The following is a 14,921-nucleotide window of genomic DNA, read 5'->3' on the forward strand; positions in this document are numbered from 1 at the left end:
TTCAGCACTCGCTCTAGCATAGCTGCAGGGTATAAATTCTACAGAAAGGCGAAGCTGGGGAGAGGTGAGGCAGGCGTGTGGGGCTCTGAGCACTCTGGGGCCTCATTTCTCACTGACCCTTGTTTGAGACATCAATTAAAGGGTTGCGTGTGCCTGGTGCACACTTAAAACATTCAGGACAGCAGATCAGATCGGGCTATATATTGATAAGCTTTGGCATGAATATCAGGCAGATTAGTTGGGATTAAATGATGAACATGTGACCACTCAGTTGAAAAGGTCACACTCTTCATTTTTCCAGCTGTCACTCAAATTACCCAGCCTTTTTAGTACAATTTTTTTTTTTTTTTCAGAAGACAGGATCAGTTAAGGGATAGTGCATTATAAACCTTAGTACTTCTGATAACATTGGTTATTTTGATAGTTTTTGCCCACTCTCCCTTTCACAGCTTGTGTTCAACCCCCTGTGCACCCCTCTCTGGCTTCATGTACATTAAACTTTGCACATTTATCAGAGTCATCAAGTCCTAAATGAAACTACACATGCTACATAAACCTACACCATGTTATTTTTAGTTCAGTGATGGTTTGAGAAAAGGCTAGATAAAAAGGAACCCACCACCTCCCCCACCTGTTTTAATTTAGTAAACTGAAAGTGACCGCGTCTTGTAGATCTGCCACGTTCTTCCCTGAAGTTCATAACGAACTGTCAAAATCCTGGCGCGTGCCCTATTCAGCTCGCACCACACATTACATCCTCTCTAATGTGGATCACGGGGAAGAAAACAGTTGTGCCCAACTACCCCCTGTGGAGGAGGCGGTAGTGGCACACCTCAGCCCAGCGAGTAACAGGGTATAGAAATCACACCCCATTCGTCCTTCCAAGCCTTGTTGACTGATGTCCGCACTGGTTGGAAGAGCATACTCAGCGGCGGGCCAAGCTGGTTCAGCACTTTACGCGATGGCGGTGGAGTGCTCCAGGTCTTTCAAGTTAAGCTCCTCAAGCAAATGGACGAGCAAAGCTACGATCCAAAGACATTCAAAGAGCTCCGCACCGCTACGGACTTAGTGCTGCGTGCCATGAAAGTCACTGCACAGGCCATTGGCAAGTCAGTGGGCAACCTGGTAGTTCTGGATCGTCACATCTGGCTGACCCTTACGGAAATGCGTGACAAGGAAAAAGCCGCTCTGTTAGATGATCCAGTGTCTCCAGCCGGCCTCTTTCCTGGCTCTGTGGATAAGTTTGCAGAGTGTTACGTCGCAACTCAGCAACAATCACAGGCTATGAGACATTTTATGCCAAAACAGAGTAACATATCACAGCCGGTTCGCTCCTGCTCTGTTGCGAGCCAGCGCCCGGCCAACAGCCCCATGCCCACTGCCTACCAGTGAGGCCATGCAAGCCATGGCCCAAATGGAAGCAGCCGTATCAGCGCCCGCCCAGCGGCGGTGGAAAAAACCCAGCGAGCAAAAGCGTTCCTGATGGGCACACCCCTTTGAAGCAGAATGCAGAGCTCATTGTTCCCTCCAGGTCTGCTCAGAAGAAGACTCGACTGGAGACACACAACATTGTTCCCCATCTCCCCACTGTAGGTTGTCGGGAAAGGAATATTGCTGTTCACAATATTGTTCAAAATGTTGTTTCTGTGTCTCACATTTGTATGAATGCAATAAAAAATGCAATAAATGCAACATAGAATACAGCGCTCGTTGCACATGCACGAGATGCTCACACATTCTCAATAAAGAGCTCTTTTCCCACACATTGTGCACAACCGCTTCCCACTGGCAAGCGGCACAATATATCACACAATGAACAAACCAAACTGCCCTCTGTCTCATTACGCGGACACGTGGCGAGCCCTTACGGGTATTTCAGATTGGGTGCTAAAAACGATCGAACATGGGTAAACAATTCAATTTGCGTGCGTTTCAACGATGTTCTGTCTTACACGGTTTCGTCCGAAGACGCGCCAGTGTTATGAGTCGAAATACACAATCTCCTCGTGAAAAACGCGATAGAGTTTGTTCCAAATTGTCAAACCCAAAAAGGGTTTTACAGCCATTATTTTCTTGTCCCAAAGAAAGACGGTGTGCTTTGGCCAGTCCCAGATCTGAGACATTTGAACTGCGCACTTGCAAAGCGCCCATTCAAAATGATTACTCAGAAAAGTATCTTACCGCATGTCCGCACACACGATTGGTTTGCGTCAATAGATCTGAAAGATGTGTACTTTCATGCCCAAATTGTACGACATCACAGGATATTTTTGAGATTTGCGTCCAAGGGAACAGCGTATCAATTCAAAGTCCTGCCCTTCGGGCTGTCTCTGGCTCCTCGCACATTCACAAAGTGCATCGATGTGGTTCTCACCCCTCTGAAACTGAGCTGCGTGCGCATTTTGAACTACCTTGATGATTGGCTGTTACTGGCACAATCATAGGCTCTGTTATGCCAGCACAGAGAATTACTTCTTCAGCATCTAAACAGCTTGGGCCTCAATGTCAACTGGGTGAAGAGCACACTCTCCCCCAGCCAACAAATCTCCTTTTTGGGAGCCCGCCTCGACTCCCTGAGTGGGCACACGCATCTCACGAGCGAGCATGTTCAGGCCATTCTGCAGTGTCTGTCTCAGTTCAAACTGGGGAGAACACTTCCACTGAAGCTGTTTCAAAAAGCATTGGGGTTTATATTGGCGGCATCCGCGGTCACTCCATTAGGTCTTTTACACATGATACTTCTTCAGTGCTGGCTCAAGTGCTATGTGCCACGATATTCTTGGCGCTGTGGGTGCATGTGTATCACTATATCTTGCTGCTGTATAGCTGCTCTAGCACCTTGGACAGCTCCTGCCTTTTACCAGCGAGGTGTCATGCTGGGGCAGATTTTCAGGTGGAAAGTGGTGACTACGGATGTTTCCAACACAGGTTTGGGGGGTGGTGTGCGATGGACGCCCAGCTTTTGGCACCTGGACAGGTTTGAGGAGGGTGTGGCACATAAACCGCCTAGAGCTATCAGCTGTATTCCTAGCCTTGAAGGCTTTTCAGTCAGGAATAGAAAACTGTCATGTTCTGGTTCGCTCAGACAACATGACAGTTGTGGCGTATATAAAACGCCATGGTGGAATTCATTCACCGCCATTGATGAGACTGACGTGTCACCTCCTCCTGTGGAGTGAGCGTCATCTCCTTTCCTTTAGAGTGACATATGTCCCAGGCCATCTGAATTACGGTGCAGACCTATTGTCATGCCAAGGGGTGATACAGGGGGAATGGAGACTTCATTCTCAAACTGTCCTGAGGATTTGGGAATATTTGGCAAAGCAGAAATCAATCTATCTGCCTCAGCGGAGAATGCCAACTGTGCCCTCTGGTACTCAAAGTCCACGCAATGGCCCACAAATGGCCGCAATGGCTGGCCGGCGCTCATATGCAAAGTCTGAGAGGACAAGGAAACGATTCTATCGGTTGCGCCGAAATGGCCCAATCAGCCATGGTTTCCGGAAATGATAGAGATGTTATACAGCTCACCATGGGACATACCGCTGAGGAGGGATCTCCTCTCTCAGGCGCAAGGCACAATCTGGCATCCCCAGCCCAAGCTGTGGAACCTGCATGCGTGGCCCCTGAACGGAGCATGCTAAACACGCCAGAACTGACACATTCAGTTATGAACACCATTTTACAGGCCAGAGCACCATCCACGAGATGTCTCTACATGCTAAAATGAAATGTATTCACTGATTGGTGTCTTTCACATGGCAAAGACCCAGTAAACTGCCCCAAACATGAAATTCTCATATTTCTTCAAGAGCAATTAGATGCAGGACTCACTCCGTCAACGCTCAAAGTTTATGTGGCAAATATATATGCGTATCACGCACATGAAGCTGGCTGCACTATAGGCAAGCATGATTTAATCATAAAGATCCTTAGTGGAGCAAGACGATTTAATCCACCTTGGCCGGCTACAGTCCCGACTTGGGACCTAACTTTGGTCCTAAAAGCACTCGCAGGGCCCCCCTTCGAGCCTTTGGACTCTGTTGATTTGCGCATACTCTCCATTAAGACCGCACTACTGCTGGCTCTGGCCTCAGTAAAATGGGTCGGTGACTTACATGCACTATCAATTGACAATTCATGTCTGGAGTTTGGCCCTGGTCTTTTAAAAGCCACTGTCAAACCCAGAAAAGGCTATGTGCCAAAGGTTCTAACCACGCCCTTCAGAGTGCAGGTGGTTTACCTTCAAGCATTCTTCCCTCCTCCATTTTATTCGGATGAAGAACAATCCTTGCATTTGTTATGCCCTGTGCGGGCGCTACACGCATACGTTGAGCACACCCGCCAGTTCAGACTGTCTGGTCAGTTCTTTGTGTGCTATGAAGTATGCATGAAAGGAATGCCTGTCTCCAAACAAAGACTTTCTCACTGGAACGTTGATGCGATTGCCCTGGTTTACGAGTCACAGGGTAAGATTTGCCCAATTGGTGTTAAAGCACACTCAACTAGAGGCATGGCCTCCTTATGGGCATGGACGAATGGTGTGTATTTACAAGACATATGTTTTGCAGCAGGATGGTCTTCTCAGAACACATTCGCAAGATTTTACAACCTAGATGTAACGTCTCTCTCTTCACAAGTCCTCTCTGTTTAGAGCGCTTGCTATTTCGTTGTGTGACAAGGAGGAGGGTGTGGCTGGGTCGTGATGGTGCACGGCCGGCACTGAATCAGCTGATCAGCGGGAGACCAAGATAAAGGGGAGATGGAGGCATCAGTTCGAGAGAGAGAGAGAGACGCACGCGGCCGCATTGCATGTGTGTCCTTATGTTTGTTTTATGTTGAGTTTCTGATTAAACTTTATGTTGACTGTTTAGCCAGTTCCTGTCGGTTCGAGCTGGTGTCTGGAAGCTGGCGAGCAAGTTCTTCTCTGTCTCTCCTCTGTCTCTCTGTGTCTCCGCTCGCCCTTTCCCTCTCTCCTGTTTTTGTAGTTCTTCAATATTTTTCAAGACAACATAGAGATGCTGTAATCGATTTCTTTGGAATACCACACATAATATGTCCCTATTACCTGACAGATATCACTGAAATTTATTTAACACTAACCACTCCAACAGCAGATTCCACAGTACACTATCCAATGATATTCTGTTGAATTCTTGAGATATCAAGAATCTCTGATGCAGGCCACGCTTTTTAGCCAATCACAAACACTCCCTGCATATTCAGGTTACATTTCAGAAATGTGTGTGCTGGGGCGTTCAGTGACTAGAGGCAGAGACTATTTAGCAGAGACGGGCCACTTCTATTAAATGGAAGAAATTGGAACGCCCAACCAAGGAGCTTGTGCACAATGGTCAGAACAAAAATTGGCGTTTTCCAGTCAGTGGGCGTTTTCAAACCAGGATGGCTGTTTTTCATACTCAAAATACATTGAGATTCCCTACTTCATTGGATAGTTCAGAAATGCCCATCCCGATTTGAAAACACCCACAGATTGAGAAACGCAATATTGTTCTGCAGAGACCTATACTTCGACTGTGTCTCGTTTCGTAGGCTCTGTGCTAGCTAGGACACGTTCTTTGAAGGCAGCGGTATACCGAGCATCCTCCTTTAAACAAGCCTCGAGACGGCCTTTGTAGGACAAATGGAAACAGAATTTATCATGGTTGACATTACAGCATGCCACTCTTTAACAAGCGCGAGCACTATGAGTGATAAGGGAACAAAGTCCCTTTGGAAGGGAATGTATGAGGTAAATGAGTTATAATGATGTAGAGAGAAAAGAAAATAAATTTTACAGGTATACTTTTAGTCTATAATAATTTATTTTAATTATATATTACTATAATTATACATATTACATACAACCCCAATTCCAAAAAAGTTGGGACAGTATGAAAAATGCTAATAAAAACTACTACACATTATATGATGTTTTACCTTGTGAGTTTCATTGTTGTTGTTTTTCTTTTTTTTTTTTATGTACAGTCATTTCAAATCAGATGATTGCAACATGCTCCAAAAAAGTTGAGACAGGGGAAATTTAAGACTAATAACAATCTGATGAGTTAAAATAACAAGGCAATGTGAAACAGGAGATGTTAAACAGGTGAGGCAATCATGTCATGGTATATAAGGAGCCTCCAAAAACAGTCTAATCCTTCAAGAGCAAGGATCATTCGAGACTTGTCAATTTGCCAACAGATGCTTCAGCAAATAATCCAGCACTTTGAGAACAATTTTCCCCAAAGACAAATTGGAAGGATTTTGGGCATTTCACCCTCTACAGTGCACAATATAGTTAAAAAATTAAAAGAATCTTGTCAAATCTCAGTGCGTAAAGGGGCGAGCCCAGAAATCTCCAAATGAGTGGACCATGGTGAAACAGGGTGGATCTCTATTCTATGCTTAATTTCATCTTGAATATAATGAAGCGCAACCTTTCCTCAGCCTTTATGAGTCAATATTTGCTCATTTACCTAATACTTAGAGTTGCATAATTACATGTACAATAACAATAATTATTTGTTTTTTTGCAATTATTAAGTTTATTATTAGAAAATTACCTTAATAGGTCATATTGATGCAATTGTAATGGGGTTGTCTCTGCGTTGTTTTGAATAAAGCACTCAGTTGACACCATCTCACGCCTTTGGTTGATTTTATTCTGTTTAAACACATTGAAAAGCAGTGGTAAGTCCCAGTAATCATGCTTACGCATGTTCCACCACAATCACTCTCGGCTGGCGCAAATCTTAATCTTTATGTATGAACAATATAGGACAGGTATACAATAAATCTTAATGACCCAACTGGAACCAGTTCCCTACACAGCACCAGCCAATGGGTGGAGAGTGCAGCTTAAAGGTGCAGTATGTAACAATTTACAGGGGCAGTGGTGGCTCAGCAGTTAAGGTGCTGGGTTACTAATCAGAAGGTTGGGGGTTCAAGCCCCAGCACTGCCAAGATGCCACTGTTGGGCCCTTGAGCAAGGCCCTTGACCCTATCTGCTCCAGGGGCACCATATCATGGCTGACCCTGCACTCTGACCCCAGCTTAGTTGGGATATGTGAAAAAAAGAATTTCACTGTACATGTGCATAATGTGTGATAAATAAATAAAAATTAAATTGAACTTAAAAAAAATTTACATTTTCATGTAATATTCACCTTTTTTTTTTTGCCAATGTCTGAACAGATTGTAACACAACTTTAAAAATGAGCCTTCCCGGACTTCCTATGTTGCCTATTAAAGCCTGTAGACTGATTTTCATGTGAAGGGAGCGGGTCGCTTTTGCCAGGAAAATCCAAAGGATGTGACGTTTATGCGCGCTCCCGAGAGCCTTCTACTGAATCCCGTCTGGCTAAGCAGGAACGTGATCGTGGTCGAGTAAAAACTAGAGTGAACTCAAAACTGACCCTGAATTGGCATTCTTCTTATTGGACAGGTAAGCTTACATAACTGCAAAGCATGTGAAATATAGTACCATAAGGACTGATCTGTGTAATTTTAGCTAACTTGATCTTGCCTACTAACGCTGATGAATTGCAAGCTACCTTGCTTCGTAACTTTCAAATAATTTCAACGATTGTTTCTTTATACTAAAAGTCAGGTATACAGGATCAATTTAAGCAAATACGCTGGTTTCATGATTGTAGTACAACACGACATACAAAACATACAATAGTGCAACATAGTGCAGTGCAACAGTAAACTGTCTGGTATAGTTCGGTAGTATGTAGCTGTATGTGTGTATCAGTATGCTATGTTAGCTGATAAGTAGTTTTAGTTTAGTCTCAAAGTTTGTAGTAAGACAATCATAACTGTAATTTTAATTATGCTAGCTCATCTGTCAGCATGATGCCGGTGGATCACGTTCAGTCTCTTTGTATGTTATGTCATTGTTTTGGCTGATGCTCGCTCGCGTCCCGCACGAGCGCGAGCACGAGCAACAGGTAGCTGGCTGCTGTTCACTTAACGGCCACAGGTGTCATTAATAACAAGGTTTCTGAATCTTACATACCGCACCTTTAAATATAATTAAAGGGTCATACACAAAATTAAAGGAGTATTATGTAACATTGACATCAAGCATTTAAAATGTGTACTGCAGTCCAAATTCAAAATATTGGAGAGAGTTGTCTCCCCCGCCCCCTCCTCCCCAGACTCAAAACTCTCACGGGTTGCCAGGTTGAAGACACACAACAGGATCGAGTAAACTGACAATGGCAAGCGACGACACTTACACTGTAAGTTGATCAGCTAATGTATACATTTGCAATGTTTTTATTGTTTGCAAATTATAAACCAGCTCATGTGGATTTTTATATATCTCTGTCAATGTTATCTAGATGTATTGCTGGCTTCCATGGCTGCAACGTGCTGTGTTTGCCCGCTAACTTGTTTCAAATCTGGCAACCCGTGGTGTCGAAATACTATGGGCAGTGGGCGGGATCACACAGGCCAAAACACAAACAGAAATTCCGGCCCGAAACGGACATTTCAAAGTAGAATTTTCTGGCTGTTGTTTTCAGAGAAGCCAGTATTTCAACTTAGCATGTTTCCTAAATCTCAGATAACATTTTATGCTAATTTTATGCTTTAGTACAGTAACTATATTACATATTGCACCTTTAAGTAAAGCAAGTGGAAGCACCTTTCTGACCCTGTTACACAATGAAAAATGAAATGGCCATAGAAATAAATACAATAAATTAAAATAAGAGATATTGCAATAAACATTATTATTAGACACTTTTCAGCCCTCCTGCTTTTCACAGGTGTTGGCTGGATTTCCCGAAGCACTAAGAAGAACGTTAGTAGCACTTAAGTAGTACTTAATCGCTATGGTGCGTTTCCTAAAAGCATCGTTTTCTAAGTAAAAAACATTTGTAAATTAACGAGAACTTTGAACCACTCTTAGCTACTGATGTCTGTCATGTTCTTTGTGCATCTGTTCAGTTTCCAGCCAAAGAAACAATACAGGCTACGTGAGATCCCCTTATTACGATGTGCTGCTCATTGGGTACATTCACGTTACATGCACTCCTTGCGTCACTTTTATTAATCTTTATAAACTGAGCAAACATCTGAAACCCTGTCTTACTAAAGCCGTAATTACATATTTAATTGAATTCGGTAATAGTTAATACATTTCGGCGCCTCGACAAGGTTACAACCAACTTCCATGTTTGTAAGTATTTCCACATTATTTTCATTTTGAGAAGACAAACACCTGGACATATTGGCCAAAGTGATCAGCTCCTTTGGACCGGAGAGCTCCTGTAACAAAGCACTTAAGTTCAACTTTATTACGAGCAATCTAAATGCTGGTTTGGGAAACAGGCGTTACTCCATCGTAAAAAAAATATGTAAAGGCTTAAGTTGCAACATTATCGTAATCGCTGTTTCCCCACAGATTGAATCTTTAAAATCTGACAACTCTCCTTTGGCTTACATTCTGGGCTTCATGGAGCTGCTGCAATGTCACAAAATATTTATTTTGATTAGTAGTCTATGTAAAATAAGAGGTCTGGTGAAAGTGAATCAGATGTTCTATTTAAGAGCTGTCCTATAGAGTTGGGGGATGTTACATTCAAATGGAAGCTAAAGAGTATAAGCACAGAAGAGAAACTTTTTGTTCAAGAACCATTTCTGAGGTTGTAGGCTATAGCTACTGAATTATGATACATATGACAATTCACTTGTCCTCCCAATGTCCTTGCATCCTGAGATGGTCTGAGATCATATTCAGCGTTCTCATAGACGACACTATTCCTGCAAATTGTTCCTAGATTACAAATAGGGAAGAAATAGTGAGAACTCCTCATATGCGCGCATTCTTCCAGATACAGCGCAGCGCCAACATGGCAATAAACCTCTAAATACAGCGAATCAGTGACGCACATCAATGGCTTCTCTTTCATCTGTTTTCCAAAATATGATCAAGTGTGCTTTTTCAAACGCGCGTATTTGTGTCTAACCAGCACACTCTCACGGCGAAATCGTCAGGATTCGTACGACTTTTCTAAATATGGCTAATTCGTATGATATCGTGCAACTGCCTCGTTTGAATTCCAACGACTTTCACTACAGCCAATGAAGTCGCTGGACATCGTTTCCATCTAATACTTGACAATTGCTTGCTTCTGTCACACACAACAGCTTCCTATCATGTTTACACACTCTACTGATTGGTTAAGTTTAGATAAGGGGTTTGGGTATGGGCATAATATTAATAAGTATGTCCTTAACCTCATGCATGGAACTCACACTTACTTCTGCATTAGACATCCGGGAATTTGCACATGGTAGGAGTTTATGCCAACAACATCATGAGACCATATGAAATAGCCAACTGGTAAATTATATACAACTTTTCATGAGATTGGGTTGATTATTATTATTATTATTTTACGTGGGAGTGTAGTAGATGTTTCTGTAGATGGCATGTCAGGGTATGAAATTAGCGGGTAATTTTGCTCGTCATCTACCCGCAGCTGTGTGGTAAGTGACCTTTAAGACTTCTTGAAGTGACAAATGACAAGAAACGCTGTTAGACCAACCCGATCTCATGGCGCAGTGCAGAGAAAATGACTCTGTAAGAAGCCCATTTCAGTTCACCATAGTCATATCAAACTTTTTATTTGAAACAAAAACACATTTTTCTAACTATATTTATAACAGGAAAATGATGGTTATCTTGCATGTGAGCTATTTTGCGTGAGACAAAATGCAGTTTCTTTTTATTTGCAAACTGTTCTTAAATTCCCGCAGTTTTGATTGGGTGGACCAGCCGTCAATCTAGGTGGACTAGTGCCACTCTGGCCCTTATGTGTCCTCGCGCCCAGGGCGAGACGAAAACCACTTCTGAATACCCGTGATCTCTGATCCCTCAGACGTCACTGTCTTAAAAAACATAATTCATCATAGATATCATTAACATGGGCTTGGGATTACTTAAGTAAACCTTTGTTAGTCAACACCACTCGCTGCTGCATCCACAGAAGCAAGTTAAGTCTTTACTATGCAAAGCAGAAGCCCTACATCAACACTGTCCAGGAGCACTGACAACTTCTCTGGGCTCGGTCTCATCTTAGATGGAAAGTAGAATAGTGGAACTGTGTTTTTTGGCCACATTTCAAATAGTTTTTAAAAAACCCAGCCGTCGTGTTCTCCGGGTCAAAGAGGAAAAGGACCATCCAAGCTGTTATCAGCGTCAGGTCCAAAAGCCAGTGTCTGTATGGGCATGAGTAACTCACATCTGTGAGGGCACCATTAATGCAGACAGATATGTACAAATTTTGTAGCAGCATATACTGCCATCCAGCACCGTCTTTTCCAGGGACGTCCCGGCATTTCAGCAGGACAACTTCAAACCACATACTGGATGGATAAGCAGAGAGTGCAGGTGCTAGATTGGCCTGCCTGCAGTCCTGACCATCTTCAATTGAGAATGTGTGGTTCAAGCACACAATACAGCAATGAAGACCCCATACAATTGTGCAGCTGAAGACCTACATAATGGATGAATGGGGCAAAATTCCACTTTTAAACTTAACAAACTTGTATCTTCAGTGCAAAAATGCTGATTAAGGGATGTTAGAGGAAAATGTGATGTTACACAGTGGTAAAAACTCGACTGTCGCAACTTTTTTGGAGTGTGTTGTAATAATCTGATTTGATATCTGGCATCTTCTGCCATTTTACTGTCTTAATCCAACGCTCACTATTTTTTTTCCTCTTCTGGAAAGTCATTCAAACGTAAGAGTAGGGTTTTTCTTTTGGTCTTGGAGCAAATGGGTAAGTTAAAATAATATTTGCTGTGATCTCCCATTCAGTCCCATTTACCGCTGTTGAAGTTTACCCTGCAAACGTTTACTTCCACGTTCCAAAACCCTAATTGTGAAAAAGGTATATTCCCATGAAAGAAGGTCACATTTGAAGGCTGCATTTGGAGTGTCCTACTCGCTTTTCTGAAACGAGACAGCCTCGATGACGTATGCGGCCGACAAATGCAGCTTCCGGAGGACGCAGCCTTCGAAACGAGACATAGCTTTTGTCAACGGATGTAGAAAGGAAGTCCTGCCTTACAGGTAAAAGAGCCAATCACCTTTTAGATACTGACATCGCCTGTCAATCAACTTGAGAATGCGCATGCGCATTAGCTATACAATTCTGGAAAATTTCGATTTTTTAGTGTAATATGAGGTGAAGAAGCACACTTTATGATACCAGTATTTTCTGATTTTAATGCTGATTTAAAATATGTTCTTTGATCGTACTGTAATCTTGATCAACCGTCTTTGAGATTTCGGTGGTCACCTATTCAAGTAGATAGGAGCTGCTCTGTCATGACTGGAAATAGCCTCCCAGGAGCATTCCAAAGATGGCAGACAATGGACTGACTTGCTAGAAAGACTTTGATTGCTGTTAACAATGCACCTGAAACCGCTTGCAGCACCTTAATGTAGCGATTTAATATTTTCTTGTCATCAACAACAAAGCACCACATGGATCCATTTAGGTGGTAACAGTGCTGCATTGGTATCAAACATATTCGAGTCTGTGAACAGTAGAATCTCCGAGTTATCAAAGTAATTTGATAATAAACGAGACGTGAACGCAGCATATATTTAGTCAATCAACACCAATTAATAGTTATAGGCTAGTAAATTTGTTCCTTTTATATTTCTCAATAAAAACATCCTCCAGCATAATAGGCCTATCTCTTCTACTAACCTTAAATTGCCCTTCATTGTTTTGTTTTTTTTGCCAAGGAGTTGTAAAAAGAACAAACATCAAAAGTATATATACATCTTGGAGGTCGGGGTGGGGATGGGGTTGGGTATTGGGAGGGGTAGTGGTGGGGGTTAAATGTTGATTCCATGTATATACACTACCGGTCAAAAGTTTTGAAACACTTGACTGAAATGTTTCTCATGATCTTAAAAATCTTTTGATCTGAAGGCGTATGCTTAAATGTTTGAAATTAGTTTTGTAGGCAAAAATATAATTGTGCCACCATATTAATTTATTTCATTATAAAACTAAAATTTAATTTAAAAAAAAAGTTTTTGAAATTGATGACTTGGACCAAATAATAAAGAAAAGCAGCCAATAAGTGCCCAACATAGATGGGAACTCCTTCAATACTGTTTAAAAAGCATCCCAGGGTGATACCTCAAGAAGTTGGTTGAGAAAATGTCAAGAGTACATGTCTGCAAATTCTAGGCAAAGGGTGACTACTTTGAAGATGCTAAAATATAACACAGTTTTGATTTATTTTGGATTTTGTTTAGTCACAACATAATTCCCATAGTTCCATTTATGTTATTCCATAGTTTTGATGACTATACTATTATTCTAAAATGTGAAGAAGAAAAAAAATTATAATAAAGAATAAGTGTTTCAAAACCTTTGACTGGTAGTGTATGTTTTGCTTTTTGTGTTTTCTGTGTGAATCAATAAAAATGTTAATCACAAAAAAGTATAGATACATGTATTTACATTAACATATGTACAATAGGGAAGAAGAATGAAAAAGAAAAATAAGAGAAACGTGCCAGGTATAAAAGTGTAAAGACATCACTTACAGAAATATTTAAAAAATAAAGCACAGGTTGACAGTTTTTAGAGCTTTGGTGTTTTTTTAAAAAAAAGAGATGGATTGGATGTACTGTTTCATTTCTTTTTCAAAAATAATAAATAAGGGCTTTTGATTACTGAATTTGCTTCTATGAATATGAAATTTGGCAAGCAGCAATAAAAGTTTAATAATTAAATATTCATTATTTTTTGTTTTAGTAATACTGTAAAAACCAAAGAGTACATCTTATTTTTACACATAAAAGTTTTGTTAATATCATTACGGAAATCGGTCCAAAATATTTGTGTATAAGGGCAATCCCAAAAAATTGTATAATTACAAATCAATAAAAAGGGCAGACCACCTAATTTGGAGAAAAAGTAGTTGGGAATGAAATTCTAGATTTAATTTGGATTACACATGAACTGCTTTGTTTAGGGTTAGGTTAGGGTTATCATTCATCGTGCACGTGCAACAGAATCCCAGCGGATGTCATCTTCCTCCCAGCAGTTCCTATCTCCTGATAAGAATGTTTCGCAGTGATGTTCCTTCTTGATTATCATGGCAGACTCACATGCATAGAAAAAAGCCCACCCCCATGAAACTGCCATAGAAATAACCTTATGATCAAGAAAACCTCTCCTTGTGCATAGAAAATTAATCATTTTATGCTTGAACCCTCTGTAACGGCTGCATTTGAATTTGTGAAGTATTCGTGTGCCTCTTGATTACATTTTGAAACTTGAAAAGGTACAGTGGGGTTCCAAATCCTGAGACCATAGTGAAAATTGTTCTACTCTGCATTCTTTTTCAATGTAAATTAAATATAATTATGAACTTTATTATCAGTATAGCAATTTGTGTCGTTTTTTTTGTTTGTTTGTTTGTTTTTGTTTTTTTTACCAATTTACATGAATGTCAGAATTTGTTAGTATTTGGTTTATCCCACTTTTGCTTTAACGACAGCATGCACTCAAACTGGCATGTCCTCCACAAGTTTGTGCAAAATCTAATGATCCATCCCAGCATGATTTTAGAATATTCCAAAGAGCATCATGTGAGCTTCAGTGGAAGCATTAATAAAGTCAACGTCACAAATTTGGTGAACCAGAAATAGTGCATAATCTATATTTCTTCTTCATCAATTTAAATGAAAAAAAATCCCACTTTTTCAACGTAATGCAAGACTTTTGAACTCCACTGTACCTACACTGTATATTTGGCCACCACAAGCAAGTGTTCAAAGAGCTGAGCCAGAATCCCAAAGGAAAGAATGTGAAGGCAATTCAAACATATTGATCTGTTGTTCTTTAAACCTCTTATGTGCAACTTA

This window comes from Myxocyprinus asiaticus, chromosome 11 (genome assembly GCF_019703515.2).
Source record: "Myxocyprinus asiaticus isolate MX2 ecotype Aquarium Trade chromosome 11, UBuf_Myxa_2, whole genome shotgun sequence".
NCBI lineage: Eukaryota > Metazoa > Chordata > Actinopteri > Cypriniformes > Catostomidae > Myxocyprinus > Myxocyprinus asiaticus.